Genomic DNA, 13,885 nt, shown 5'->3' on the forward strand with positions numbered 1-13,885 from the left:
ACTAGAAAGCCTGGGCAGCCGGCCAGGACAGCATTGGCGTAATCCAATCTCGAGAGGATCAGGGCACGGACTACCGTTTCCCTTGTGCTGTCCGCGAGATAAGGAAGAAATTTCCTCATGGTCTTAAGTAGACCAAACCAGGTGCCTGCCAATTTCTTAATATGGGTTTTAAAATTGAGGTCTTCATCGAACCATACGGCAAGGTTTTTTGCTGCCCCTTTCTTGGTAGAAGGGCAGGTGAAATCGGAGGGCCATAGTTTCTCCCTAAAGTTGGCCGGAAAAGCACCAAAGAGAAGCACCTCCGACTTTCCTTCATTACATTTGAGGTGGGCATCGGCCAGCCAGCCAAAAACCGAGGCGAGACAGTGTTTGGCTAAATCAACCGCATGATCATCTTTTGACCAGGTGAAGAGCAACTGGGTGTCATCCGCGTAGGCCATCACCTTCGCCCCCAAGGACTCCGCCAGAAAAAAACAGCGGAGTCAGATAGATGTTAAACAGCAAAGGGCTAAGTGATGACCCCTGCGGGACCCCAGTGGGCACCTGCAAGACTGCAGAGGAACACAGCGGGAGCCAGACTTGCTGGTGTCGATTTTCAAGAAAAGAGCTGATCCAGTTCCAGGCTGACCGAGCAATACCAATGTCGGAGAGGCGTTGCAGCTTCATGCGCAAAAAAGCATCTATTAAAGAACCACAGTCATGCCTGCGAAGGTCTGTCTCTTAAATCCATTTCCAGTATACATATTTCTATATCTTTCTAGGTAATGGAGGGGAACCTTCAGCCCAATATGCTCTCAGGCCAAGTTTCATGAGTGTATTCTTCACAGAACTCACCGATTTGATGGCACGATACTTATCCAATGTGACTATTTCTCTAAATGCCAGATAGTACTCCAAAAGGGCTGGTCTATGTTTCAGTCTCCACCAAAAAAGGAGGGCCAGTAATATTAACGAGGTAGGTCTATTGGAACACCATTAGGAATCGCGGATTCCAACGTGCACGTTTTTGTACATTATGAATTGCTATTTCCTAATTGAGATTCGCAAAGAATCGCAATTAGGAAATCGCAATCCCTAAATTCTGTACATATGGTCCTTTGCGCTGAATTCTCTGTGACAACTGTTGCTTAGAGATTTCAATCTCAATTGGAATGTCTCAACTCTTCATCATACCAAGGTAGAAACAAATTCAACAACCTATTTATTTAATGTAATTTGATATTTAAAAGTTTAGCTAGGATGTACTAGATAAAGGTTGTGGGAGTCTGATTCATTATTGGTTACCATTGAGAAATTGTAATATGGAATGCTTTTTATAACTGTTTATTCTGTTCTATTAATCTATTGGTCTTGCTATTGATATGTTAACTGACATGTAAACTATTTACTCTATCTATTTTTCCTGTTCTAATAAAAATATTTAAAAATAAATAAATAAATAAAAAAAAATATTGAGATGAATAGCAGGGCTGCATCATACTTATAACGCAAAAAACGGAGTACTATTTCCAGAGGTAAAATGATAGAAAAAAGGCAGCAGAAGTATGAGTGGTCAGAGGGCAGGTTCGACTATGTAGGGAAGTGTAGCTTAGGAGGGAGCAGGCAGACCGTATGTTAAGGAATAGCACAGTAAGAGCTGGGCAGGACGCACATTAGGGCGAGTATAGCCTGCTGCCTCAGGCGGCCCACAAGTGAGAACCACATTACAACTAGTGGCCTCAAATCTTGACTGTTGCTAGAGAAGGGTAGTCATCAAAGCTGCAAATTTATATTTTTTAGGGTACAAAAAATCCTTTTAATGAAGCTGGGTGAAGCCTCTTGATTCAGATTCCAATTTGGATGCATAACGAAGCAACAGGCTTAAGTGTATCAATTACGTTCAAAGAGTGTCAAAACATAACTGAAAAAAAACAAGCACAGGCAAAGACAATAGGTCTGTCACATTCCGCCAGTCTTTTGGCTTTTGCAATTCTGGTTTTATTCTGTCATTGTGTTTGCAAAACTTTATTGCTGGGGAAGTTGCCAGGCCATCATCAATATAATATATATATTTTTTTTTAAACATTAGCTAAAGGAAAAACATTATTTGGTCTAAACAAGCACCCATTACCAAAGTAGTCCCTGGCACTGAAGGGAACTACTTTGTGTGTGGGTGTGCTCATTGTGAAAGGGGCTTACAGTGAAGTCAGTCAGTGCTGGAAGTGGACTGACCCATTGCCCCTTCCTATGTGCTGTAATGGGTGGGAGCAAATGTGAATGGAACAACAGACCAATGGTTGAAGAGAGGTGAAAGCACCTTTGAGTTTATTGTCTCATTCAAAGCTCTATCTCATACATGCACTGCGGGAAACAGCCGTTACATCGCAACTTTTACAACGCACTTCTATTACAACGCAACTTTTACAACGCTGGATCCATTACATCGCATGCCTTTACAACGCATGACATTACATAGCAGATGCTATTACAACGCATGCCATTACAACGTAAGTATAGGTAAGTATATAATTTTATTTTATATTTTATTTAACATTATTTAATTATTTTATTTAATATTAAAAATAAATAAATATATTAATTTATGTTTTTTTTATATTGGGTTTGGGTTTTGGGGTACAGGGGTATTTTTAGGTTTCAGGGTTGGGTTTGGGTTTTGGGGTACAGGGGTATTTTTAGGTTTCAGGGTTGGGTTTGGGTTTTGGGGTACAGGGGTATTTTTAGGTTTCAGGGTTGGGTTTGGGTTTTGGGGTACAGGGGTATTTTTAGGTTTCAGGGTTGGGTTTGGGTTTTGGGGTACAGGGGTATTTTTAGGTTTCAGGGTTGGGTTTGGGTTTTGGGGTACAGGGGTATATTTAGGTTTCAGGGTTGGGTTTGGGTTTTGGGGTACAGGGGTATTTTTAGGTTTCAGGGTTGGGTTTGGGTTTTGGAGTACAGGGGAATTTTTAGGTTTCAGGGCTGGGTTTGGGTTTTGGGGTACAGGGGTATTTTTAGGTTTCAGGGCTGGATTTGGGTTTTGGGGAACAGGGGTATTTTTAGGTTTCAGGGTTGGGTTTGGGTTTTGGGGTACAGAGGTATTTTTAGGTTTCAGGGTTGGGTTTGGGTTTTGGGGTACAGGGGTATTTTTAGGTTTCAGGGTTGGGTTTGGGTTTTGGGGTACAGGGGTATTTTTAGGTTTCAGGGCTGGGTTTGGGTTTTGGGGTACAGGGGTATTTTTAGGTTTCAGTGTTGGGTTTGGGTTTTGGGGTACAGGGGAATTTTTAGGTTTCAGGGCTGGGTTTGGGTTTTGGGGTACAGGGGTATTTTTAGGTTTCAGGGCTGGGTTTGGGTTTTGGGGAACAGGGGTATTTTTAGTTTTCAGGGTTGGGTTTGGGTTTTGGGGTACCGGGGTATTTTTAGGTTTCAGGGTTGGGTTTGGGTTTTGGGGTACAGGGGTATTTTTAGGGTTCAGGGCTGGGTTTGGGTTTTGGGGTACAGGGGTATTTTTAGGGTTCAGGGCTGGGTTTGGGTTTTGGGGTACAGGTTTTTTTTAGGGTTTAGTTTTAAAATACAATCTTTTATTTTAATTAAAAAAATTAATTTTAATAATTTTATTATTTATTAAAAATAGTTCTTTATTATTAAAAGTTGTTTTAAAAATAAACTTAAAGTAATATATGTACTAAATAATTATTTAATTTTTTTTTTATTTATTTAATTAATTAAATTTAAATTACTTACATTTAAAAAAAAAATAATATACTTACCTATACTTACATTGTAATGGCATGCGTTGTAATAGCATCTGCTATGTAATGTCATGCGTTGTAAAAGCATGCAATGTAATGGATCCTGCGTTGCAAAAAATTCGTTGTAACGGAATGCGTTGTAATATTTCGCGTTGTAACGTCATACATCCATGCACTGCATATCAAAGGCAGCCCGTATTATTTGTTCACTGCAACACTTTTGCTCACTAGAGGGGCCAGATGTAGGTAAAGTACATTTACCGATTCTAAAATACCGAATTTTACCGATTCGGTATTTACCGAACCTGTATTTACCGATTCAGTAATTGCCATTCATTTCTATGGGCCTGGAGGCCCATAGGAATGAATGGCAATTACCGAATCGGTAAATACCGATTCGGTAAAATGGGGGACACATTCAAGGGTGCCAGGGTGTCACTTTGACACCCTGTTGCACCTCTGAATTTAGCGTGTTTCCCCAGTCTTTTTGGTTTCTGACCTCTGGGTTTTGACTCAGCTTTTGTGTGTTTGGTGTCTCTGCGCACTTTCTTATTGCTGATCAGTGTTAAAGTGCAAGTGCTCCTGTTGTAAATTGTTATTATGGATTCGCGTTTCCAAGATTGGCATATTTGATTTACTGGTAAGCCCCTAGTAAAGTGCACTGAGTGTACCAGGGCCTGCACATCGAATGCTACTAGTGGGCCTGTAGCACAGATTGTGCCAGCCACATGGGTAGCCCTGAAAAGGAATCTAAGACTTGTCACTGCAGGGTCTGCGCGCAGTTTGTAACTGCCATGTTTTCTTTTTTTGATAACCAACTTTATTGATTTTTCAGAGATATACACAAAAAAATGAAAGACCAACAGCCAGCTCAGATCCCATTGCATATGAGAAACATAGCGTCCGTAAGGCAGTGTACATACCAAATAAGCAATAGAAGTGGAATAACACCCACCACATCCCACAGTTGTCCAACTAAAACATTAGTCGTCTATCGCCCCCACCCACTTACCCCACACCCTGCTATATTTCTTCGGACATCCCCAGGCCTCGTATAAGGACAGCTCCTGTGCTGCACACAAGTCCACCCCCTGCACCACCGTGTCAGGGCAGGGGCAGTTGAGGCCAACCAGCTCGCCGCGATGTCTCTTTTAGCCACCATCAAGGCTGTGTTCAGGAAAAGTTTGTTGGCTCGAGAGCCATCCAGCCCGTCAGTAATTCCCAGGAGTGCAGTTGTGGGATTAAGAGGTATCTCCCAGCCTAGGACCCCAGTAAGCTCCCCTATTAGCGATTCCCAAAAGCATGCGATAACGGAGCAATGCCATACCACGTGGAAGTAATCAGCCTGCGGGTGTCTGCTAGGGGTTGGCGGACAACTCCGTTCCGTCCACGGAATGTGCAGAGATTTGCCCCTTACGCCTTTTGCGATGTAGGAGGAGAAACAAGGAAAATCTCCGCACACTTGGGCGCAATATTAACAGTAACATTCCTCGCGAGGACTGCGCATGTGCGGGTGCCTGCGCAGTTCCCAGAAGAAGACGTGATGAAGACGGAGGGAAGCCCGGGGGAAATGTTATTTATAATGTTTTTAAAGTTTTTTAATACTGCGGGCGGGAGGCGGGTGGCACGTAACGGACCTATACGGAGAGTGCGGAGATTGGTTTCATCTCCGTGCCTCTCTGCGTAGACCCCTTATGCAAATTATGGCCACCCTTAGTGTGGGCAAGATGCTACGGGCGAAGTCCGGTGTGGTGAAGGTGCAGTGGTGTCAGATCAGCAGTATGTAAGTAGTATATTTGGACCAAGCAAAGCCCGCTGATACTGTGATTAATTTAGGGGCCATTAGTGCGTCCCGCCAGTCGGCGTCGTCTAAGGACCCAAGCCATCCCTCCCATCTGTCCCTGAGCCGTGCAAGTGTGTTGGGGGTGTTATTCGTGAGGGAGAGATAAATACGGGAGATCCCTCCTTTCCCCAGATTGCCAGACATCACCTGGGCCTCAGGGGACTGTATTTGGGTATGGATGTGCCCTCTGGGGTGTGTGAGCGGCGAGCGTGGCGCAAATGCAAATAGCGATAAAACTGCGAGGTATGCAGGGAGCACAGGTTTTGGAGATCCTGAAGGGACACATGTTGCCCCCTTTCCAGATGTCCCCCAATTGCGAGATCCCGATAAGATCCCACGCTTTAAAGCCGGCCCCCTCCCCTAGCTGGGCACCCTGTCATAGTGGAGTGAATTGAGTCAGTTTGCCCAACCAGTGAGTGTGGCGCAGGGAGGCCTGCCAGAAATACCTCGGTTAGGGTCCTGGGGACAGTGTTCCCGTAGAGCATCCCCTGAATGATAGGCAGACCTAGGATGTGTAATTCCTGCCGATAGGCTAGATCTGACTAGCCCCCATTAAACCAGTCATGTAAGGTAAGGAGCCAAGTAGCCTGGTAATAAAGGTACAGGTTTGTCATCCCCAAGCCGCCATCGAAGGGTGGGATCCGACAATGGGAGAGGGCCAAACGGGGCCTCTGACCCCCCATAGGAAATTGACAGCCAGGCTGTCCATTTCCCGGAACCACGCACGCAAAAAAGAAAGGGGTGTGTTCTAAAACATGTAGAGAAACCTGGGAAGTATCATCATTTTGAATAAGGCGATTCTGCCCATTGGGTTCAGTGGCAGCGTTTGCCATCTGAGGAGATTAGCCCGGGCTTTCTTCAGTAAGGGGGTGACGTTAAGCACCCAGGTGAGGTCCGGGAGGAGGGCCACCCATATCCCAAGGTACTTGGAGGACTGCTGTCAAAAGGGAATCATGGGCGGACACTCACAGCATTCTCTCGAAAGGTGGAGGGGGACCAAGACAGACTTAGCGGAGTTCAGCCGAAAGCCAGAGGTCTGTATTGGTCGGCAATAGAACGTCCTCACTAGCTTGCAAAAATAGTCCCCAAAGCCCATTTCCACCAACACCGCTTCTAGGTATCGCCACTTCACAGAATCAAAAGCTTTCTCTAAGTCCACGAGAAGAAGGGACAAGTATGGAGTCAGAGACTGGCAGTTTGCTAGAGCTAGGTGAAAACGCCTGAGGCAGTGTCTGGTGCCCCACGAGGGCATAAAGCCACACTGGTCAGGATGGACCAGCTTGGTTAGGTACGCTGCAGACAGTTAGCCAGAATGGCTGCCAACACCTTGAGCTCAGAGTTGATGAGTGAAATAGGCCGGTAATCAGAGCAATGGGTCGAGGGGGGGCTGAGACTTGGGGATCACCATGATGGTGGCTATGTCGGGATATTGAGGCACATTTTAACCTCGTATATATCCCGCCTATGTTTTTACTCATGCCATAGGACCCTTCTATTAAAACTTTTACAAGGGCATCTCCTATGGGTATTTTTAGCATTAAATCACACTTCACATAGCACCTCACTTCACACCAAATCCCGCTCTGCTGTAAACAGGCGTAGAAGCACAGCTGGATTGCATTGGCAATCCAGCTGGACCCCGATGATGAAGCATGCCACCTACCAGGTAGGTGGGTGAGGGGTTTCATAAAACAACGACCTGTTGTTAGCGTTCCTCTACTCTGTAACAGGGGAACAACCCTGATCTATACCTGCAAAGGCACTTATCCACGTTGTTTTCTATATGTCTATTTCAGTACTGAACAAGCCTTTATCGGCCGCCTCCGTGTACAGTTCCGACAGGTGGGGGACCAGCGTGTCCCGATACACTGCGTAAAACTCCTGAGGTAGTCCATCCCGTCCCAGGGTCTTACTGGAAGCCATGCGAGAGATAGCCTTGTTGACCTCATTTGGAGTGATTGGGAGGTTTAACACCTCGGACTCGGACTCACTAAGTCGCGGGAGAGGGATCTGTTCTCTGTGAAGCAATTCCGAGAGTAAACAGGAGGGCTGCACAACGTAAAAGGTGGTGTAGTATGCAGCAAAGCACTGAGCCACCGCTGCCGGAGACCGGTGGACCTCACCACTCGGGGCTATCACCTCGGGAATAATGTGGTTGGCCATTGGATACGTAGCCAGTCGATGGCGGAGCTTCCCATTTTTGTCTCCCCACCCATAGACCCGCGCGACCGACGACCTCCAGAGCAGTTTGGCAGCTTCCAAGGAGGTCTGCCTGAGCTCTTCAGGCAGGAATGCCAGTCTCCTGTTCAAGGCCTCGGTCCTATCTGCAGGCAATTGGTCCTCAAGCAGGGTGATCTGAGCCTCCAGGAGGGTGAGTCGGGGCTCCTGTGCAGCCCGTTGAAGCTTGAGCTGGCCTTTGGCGAAGCCACGAATAGTGGTATTGCCAGCCTCCCAAAGAGTACCAGGGGAAGAGACGGAGCCCTGATTGGTGATAAAGTATTGGCGGAGCTCACTGCCCACCGAGTCTCGAAAATCTTTGTCCTGCAGAAACCAGACATTCAGCCTCCAGATTGGTCGCCACTCATCCGGGAGGTCACCCACCCGCAGCGTCACTGGGGAGTGGTCAGAAATACCCCTAGGTAGTATGGCTGTCCCTTTGATTATCCAACGATCCAGAGCTGGCATAAAAATGTATTCGAGCCGTGCGCGAGTGTGGTGGGATGCCGAGGTGTGGGTGTAGTGTCGGGCCGTGGGGTGCCATAGTCTCCAGGCATCGCAGACCCCCAGGGTAGTCGCCCAGTTCAATAAAAGCTTGGCCTGAGATATTCGAGATGACAAAGGGGTTCCCACCACGTCAAGGGCGGGGTCCACGACTGTATTAAAGTCTCCCATATAATGGTCATACCTGGGGTCAGGGCGACTATCAACCTCGCAAGTCGCTTGAGTGTGGGGGCCATCAGCGATGGTGAGGAATATAGACAGCAAATTTAACGCTCGGTCTCCTATGGCTCCTTCCAGAGAGACAAAGGTACCAGGAGGGTAAGTAGTGACCTGACGTAGAGCAAATGGGAGGGTGCAGCGCACAAGGAATGCTACTCCTCTCGACCCCCGAGTAAAGCTGGAATGCCAAACCCCACCATAGCCGTATCTCGCCAGGAAGGGGCATTTATTGCCGACCAGATGGGTTTCTTGGAGGGGCAGTACATCGACATTGTGGTGTTGTGCATAGTGCAGGACTGCTGTCCGCTTGACACTGTCTAACAGTCCGTTAACATTCCAGGACATTACATGGAGCAACCCCTTCCCACCGTGGATGCCAGTCCTGGGGGGTACGAGTGCAGGGGAAGACGTCTCGTGCGGGCATCAGGCTTAAGCGAAGTGTGCGGCCTACGTGAATCATTGGGCGTGTCTCTGCAAGCCTGATAGTGTGCGCATTCGTTTTGCTAGCAGTCAGGGATACAAATGTGGTGTGGGACATGTAGCAGCGAAGAGCCGGGACAACAGACTCTATGGGACGTGCGGTCATCATGCTGTTGATCAAAACAGTGGGTGTGAACAAGGTATAACAAGGAAAAACCGGGACAAAGGTCCCCCCAACCTCGCCCACTCCCCCCTCCCTATACTTCAGGAACAGAAGCATCTGTCGTCCCTAACTGTGGAAACTAGAAGAAAACCAACCAAAAATGCTTGGGAATGGGGAATCGTGGAGGACCCCTCCTCATAGCAGGATGTTCTGTGGTAGTGTCAATCGAGAAATAAAGGTGATGATAAGCTGAAGTGCAGCGCCGAGGCCGTGGAACCAAGTAAAGCTGGAAGACATGGCGGGCGCAACGCAGCCCAGTGGAAAGCACCGGGCTCCGGGAGAGATCTGTGTCTGTAGGATCCAGTAGTGATGGCTTGGGTGAGGCCCCCCCTGGGTCCACGCAGTTCAAAGAGCTAGTATGCCACAGGGCGGGGAGGTCGCCCGGCGGTACCCCGGATGTCGAATAATGAGCAGGACCCAGCGGTGAGTCCGATCGGGGTCATCACGGACCCCGCCTCCTGCGTGAGCGGGTGCGTGGTGGCCACAGGCCAGGCAGGTCCTGGCGGGCACCCACACTACTGTTCTTAGGAGAGGTGCTCCGGGCGGTGAGTCGCAAGGGGTGCTCATCCGTCACCCACGTCTAGGCCTCCCCGGTGAGTCAAAGAAAACACTACCTGGAGGCGGGCCGGAAAGAGAAGCAGGTATTGGATGTTGAGGACACGCAGCTTTTGTTTAACTTCCCCAAATGAGCGACATTGGCCCTGGACCTCACTGGTGTAATCGGGGAAGATCATTATTATCTGTCCCTGGTGTTTGAGGTTTTGCTGCTTCCGTGCCTTAGCCATGATGGAGTCCTGATCTTTAAAGGTAAGTATCCGCATTATTATTGGCCTGTGGGGCGCGCCCGGGGAGGACTGGGCGTGAGAGACCGATGCGCCCGCTCAATCGTGAACCATGGGGAGAGGGCGCCCTCGGGCGCCCACGAGCTCAACCTTCGCTCGGCAAAGTCAGCTGTCCGGCCCTGTTCCGTTGCCTCTGGAAACCCCACCAAGGTTGTTACGCCGTGACCAGTTTTCAGCATCCTCGGCCCTTCTGTGCAGTTCTTGGGTATGAGTCTGAAGGCGAGCCACCTGGTCTTTAAGATGTTGGACGTCGTCCTCTACAGTGGATATACGAGACTCCGTTTCCTTAATCCGGGCCATGGCATTACGGAGGTCTTGACAGATGAGCGTCACAGCGACCCAAACCTCTTCGATCTTGCCCTCCATCGAAGATTGGAGGTACGGATAGCTTGAAGGATAGTAGACAGGTCAGCAGGTGTGGGGGTGCCTCCTCCCACGGTCCCCCCTGTCGCCCCGGAATCTATGACCGTGTATTGATCCACTTTAATCTGCTTGGCAGGGGGGTTTCGGCGCCCAGTCTCTTTCCATGATTGCCGGGCAGCAAGGATGGGGCCAATGCCACTGCCTGACGCTGAGATGAAGGGCAAGCAGATGTAGGAGTTCCGTCCAGGGGCGCCCCAGGGCAGACAGCAGCTGGGGTCCACACACGGTGAAGCAGTCCAAGCTTCTACCAGGGTAACCACCCTCCTTGGGGCCCCCGCCGAGTGGCCAGCTCCAATGTGATTGTGCAAGAAGAGGTGGAGAGGTAGAGAGGAACACCCACCTCCCTTGCCGCTGTCAGGCTGACAGACGAAGGGTTCACCGCACCACCACAGTACTGGGGAGAAAGCACGTGGGACCGGGGCACTCCAGCAGCCAGAAGCAGCCCCGGGGTCCGGGGTCCGGGGCCCAGCACCCACCCAATCTGGGAGCTGTGGTCGCAGGCTACGGTGGGCCTATCCACCGGCGGGGGCAGAACAACGGGCTCCTCACCGCCCGATTGAAGGCCGATCTCTCTCTTTGACGCTCCAGCCCCTCAAGAGCCCCGTCCACTTGTGACCGGCGTAGCTGCCTCAGCCGCTCTCTGCGCCTCCTACTGCCACCCGGCGCAGCTCCGACCCAGGAGCAAGTGATGTCACTGTCTCCAGCCAGATCAGAAGTGACATCCTTTCAGGGTCTCTCTTCCCATCGCGGCACCCAGGCAGCTACAGTCACAGGGGCACCAGAAGAGGCTGGGACACAGCTCCTGCGAGCCGACATTTTGGACCTGCCGCGAGTCTGGCCCGCTCCACAAAGCGGTATGCAACGTCCAGAAGCCTCCTACGCCACTTCCAAGAGTGACACCGAGTCCCGGGCAGCGCAGCTCAGGAGCAGAAATCTAGGGTGTGCACTTGTCGATGGTGGTGGATGCAGGAGCGGATGACGGAGGGGTCCGGAGCACTTCTAAAGTGTGACTGCCATCTTTACGCTCCTGGCCACGCCCTTCAAATGCCATGTTAACTTGGCAAGTGCACCCCCATGCCAGGCCCTACACTTCCCTTTTCTTACATATAAGTCACCCCTAAGGTAGGCCCAGGGTACCCCTGTGGGTAGGGTGCTGTGTGTGTTAAAGGTATGTACTGGTGTGTGTGACATGTCCTGGTGGTGAACTACAGTGTTTTTATTTTTTTACCACTGCAAGGCTGTCTGTTCCATAGGAATGAATAGGAGTTTTACTTATACAATCTTATAATCCCCCATGGGGACAAGATAGGGAAATTGAGTTTAGCATGCTGGGACTCAGAATGAAAGTAGGTATTTTCTTGCTTAGCCATCCTGCGTGCCTCTGCTGGGTTTGTGGATTGACTGTCTGGCTTTGGAGTGACAGGGGTTGGGGGATGTGCATTCTCTTCAGACAGCCACTGGGGAGGTTGAGGTGTGTCCTGCCTTTCCTGGGTGAGTCAGCGCTGGGCTGAATAGACCTGGGCAGCATTTAGAGTAGTGGGAAGAGATTTCCTTGCACCTGAATGGGCCTGGTTTGCTTTAGACAATACTGTCTCCACCTTCTGCTGGGAAGCTGGGCCTGAGAGGACCAAACTGGTTTGGACTAAGCACAGACACTCAATCTGAGAGAACAAAGGAATGTGAGTTTAAATACTGGGCCCAGACCCCAGAACTTTAGAACACTTTGGGACTAAGAAGACTGCCAAGAAAAAGATCTGGAGAAACTATGAGGAGGAACTACCACTTTGCTGTGCTGGCCTGTAGTGGCTGCTTCTGTCTTGGCAGTGAAAAGACTGAACTGAACTTTCTGCAACTTCTTTGCGTGTGTTTCTCCAAGGGCTTGAGGTAGAGCTTGCCCCTTGTTCAAGAAGTCTCAAGAACAGCAAAGACTTTAAGTTCATCTGCTACCAGTACTGGGGATAGTGTGTTATGTGCTGCAACAGAAGAAAAAGCAACCCAACGCTGTCAACGACGCTGCTGCTGGCTCTGTGTCCTGAAGGCCCCGCAGAGGGCACTGCCACACTTTGCACCGCAATCCTGGTCTCACCGATGACACCACCTGAAGCCATCACCGAGCCGCTGCTTGCACTGCAGTCTGTGGGCACCTTACTCTGCAGCGCCTCACTTCACACCACTGCCCTGGTATCACTGACGACCCCGCTCCATGCCAACATCGACGCTGCTGATTGCTCCGTGGTTCGGGGGCACCACTCGTAAGTTACATGAAGCACCGCCCCCATCTTGCACCACAGTCATGGTCTACCGACAATGGCGCCATCGGCTCCAGTTCGTCAGCTGACGACAGCGCTTCTACAATGACGATGACACTGCTTGCACTGTGACCTGCAAGCACCACGATGAGCACCGCATCACTTCGCACCACAGCCCTGGTCTCATGATGCTGCTGAGCGACCGTCACCAAGCCGCTGCCTGCAACGCGACCTGAGGGCACCGCACGTCGCACCGCAGCCCCGAGGCCTGCGGGCACCCCTTACTTCAAGCCCGACGACTCCTGCACTGACCTATGGAACTGACGCCTGCAGACGCCAGCTCTCCGGGGCTCAACGAGAGGTCGTCGACGTCCTACATTTGGAAAAGGTACTGTTTTGCGGGTCTTTCCGACCCTGTAGCTAGCCTGCGACGCCACAGTCAGCCCGAACTGTTTGGATTTGTTGTTCACGACGCCGTGAAAGCTCCAGATGGAGCCATCAACTTCACAAACCATATTTTAAGTCTAATTTGGATTATTGAGAATTCCGAGAACTGTATGGTGGATATTAATCATTTTTGGTCTTGTTTGCACCGATAAAATTAGGGTTATTTTTCTAAAACTGGTGTGGTGTCCTTTTAAAGTGTTTTCACTGTATTACTCCTGGTTATGTGCAAGTGTTTTACACAATGCCTCTAAGATAAGCCTGACTGCTCATGCCAAGCTACCATGGGGGTGAGCAGGGTTTATTTTAGGAGTGTAACTCCCTTACCCTGACTAGGAAGAAGGGTCCCTATTTGGAAAGAGGTACCTACCCCTGCCAACTAGAGACCCCCATTTCTAACAGCTTGTTTTTTGTCTTGCGAAGCCAACCTCTTGTGTTCAAGACATGGAGAGTGCACTTTAGGTCAGCCCCTTCAAACTATTGCATTTCTTACATCAGTACAGAGGAGTATTGTAGGCTTACCATCATGCTCAGCGCTGGACTGGGAACCCAAAGCAGCCCTGGCAAATTTTGTCAGACCAGCTCCCATACGCTGCATAGTGAGCGCAGTGGGTGAGCTCGACCACTACAAGGAGGGTTTTGGGGAAAAATTATGCATTTTACAACACATTTTTCATTGTACGTTTAATTTTATTACCTTTTAAAGCATAGTAAATGATGGGTTTACAGCGCACCACAATATGACAATCTTTATGGGGGCCCTTCTTTGCTTTCCT

At 49.5% G+C, this 13,885-nt stretch overlaps 1 protein-coding gene across 1 annotated transcript in view; it reads right to left on the reverse strand.

Annotated features, from left to right (window-relative positions):
• LRRC9 (leucine rich repeat containing 9) overlaps nt 1-13,885 on the reverse strand; it is a 1,011,210-nt gene that overhangs the window by 103,547 nt on the left and 893,778 nt on the right. The gene's annotated exons all lie outside the window — the stretch shown is intronic.

Source organism: Lissotriton helveticus, chromosome 9 (genome assembly GCF_964261635.1).
Source record: "Lissotriton helveticus chromosome 9, aLisHel1.1, whole genome shotgun sequence".
Lineage (NCBI taxonomy): Eukaryota > Metazoa > Chordata > Amphibia > Caudata > Salamandridae > Lissotriton > Lissotriton helveticus.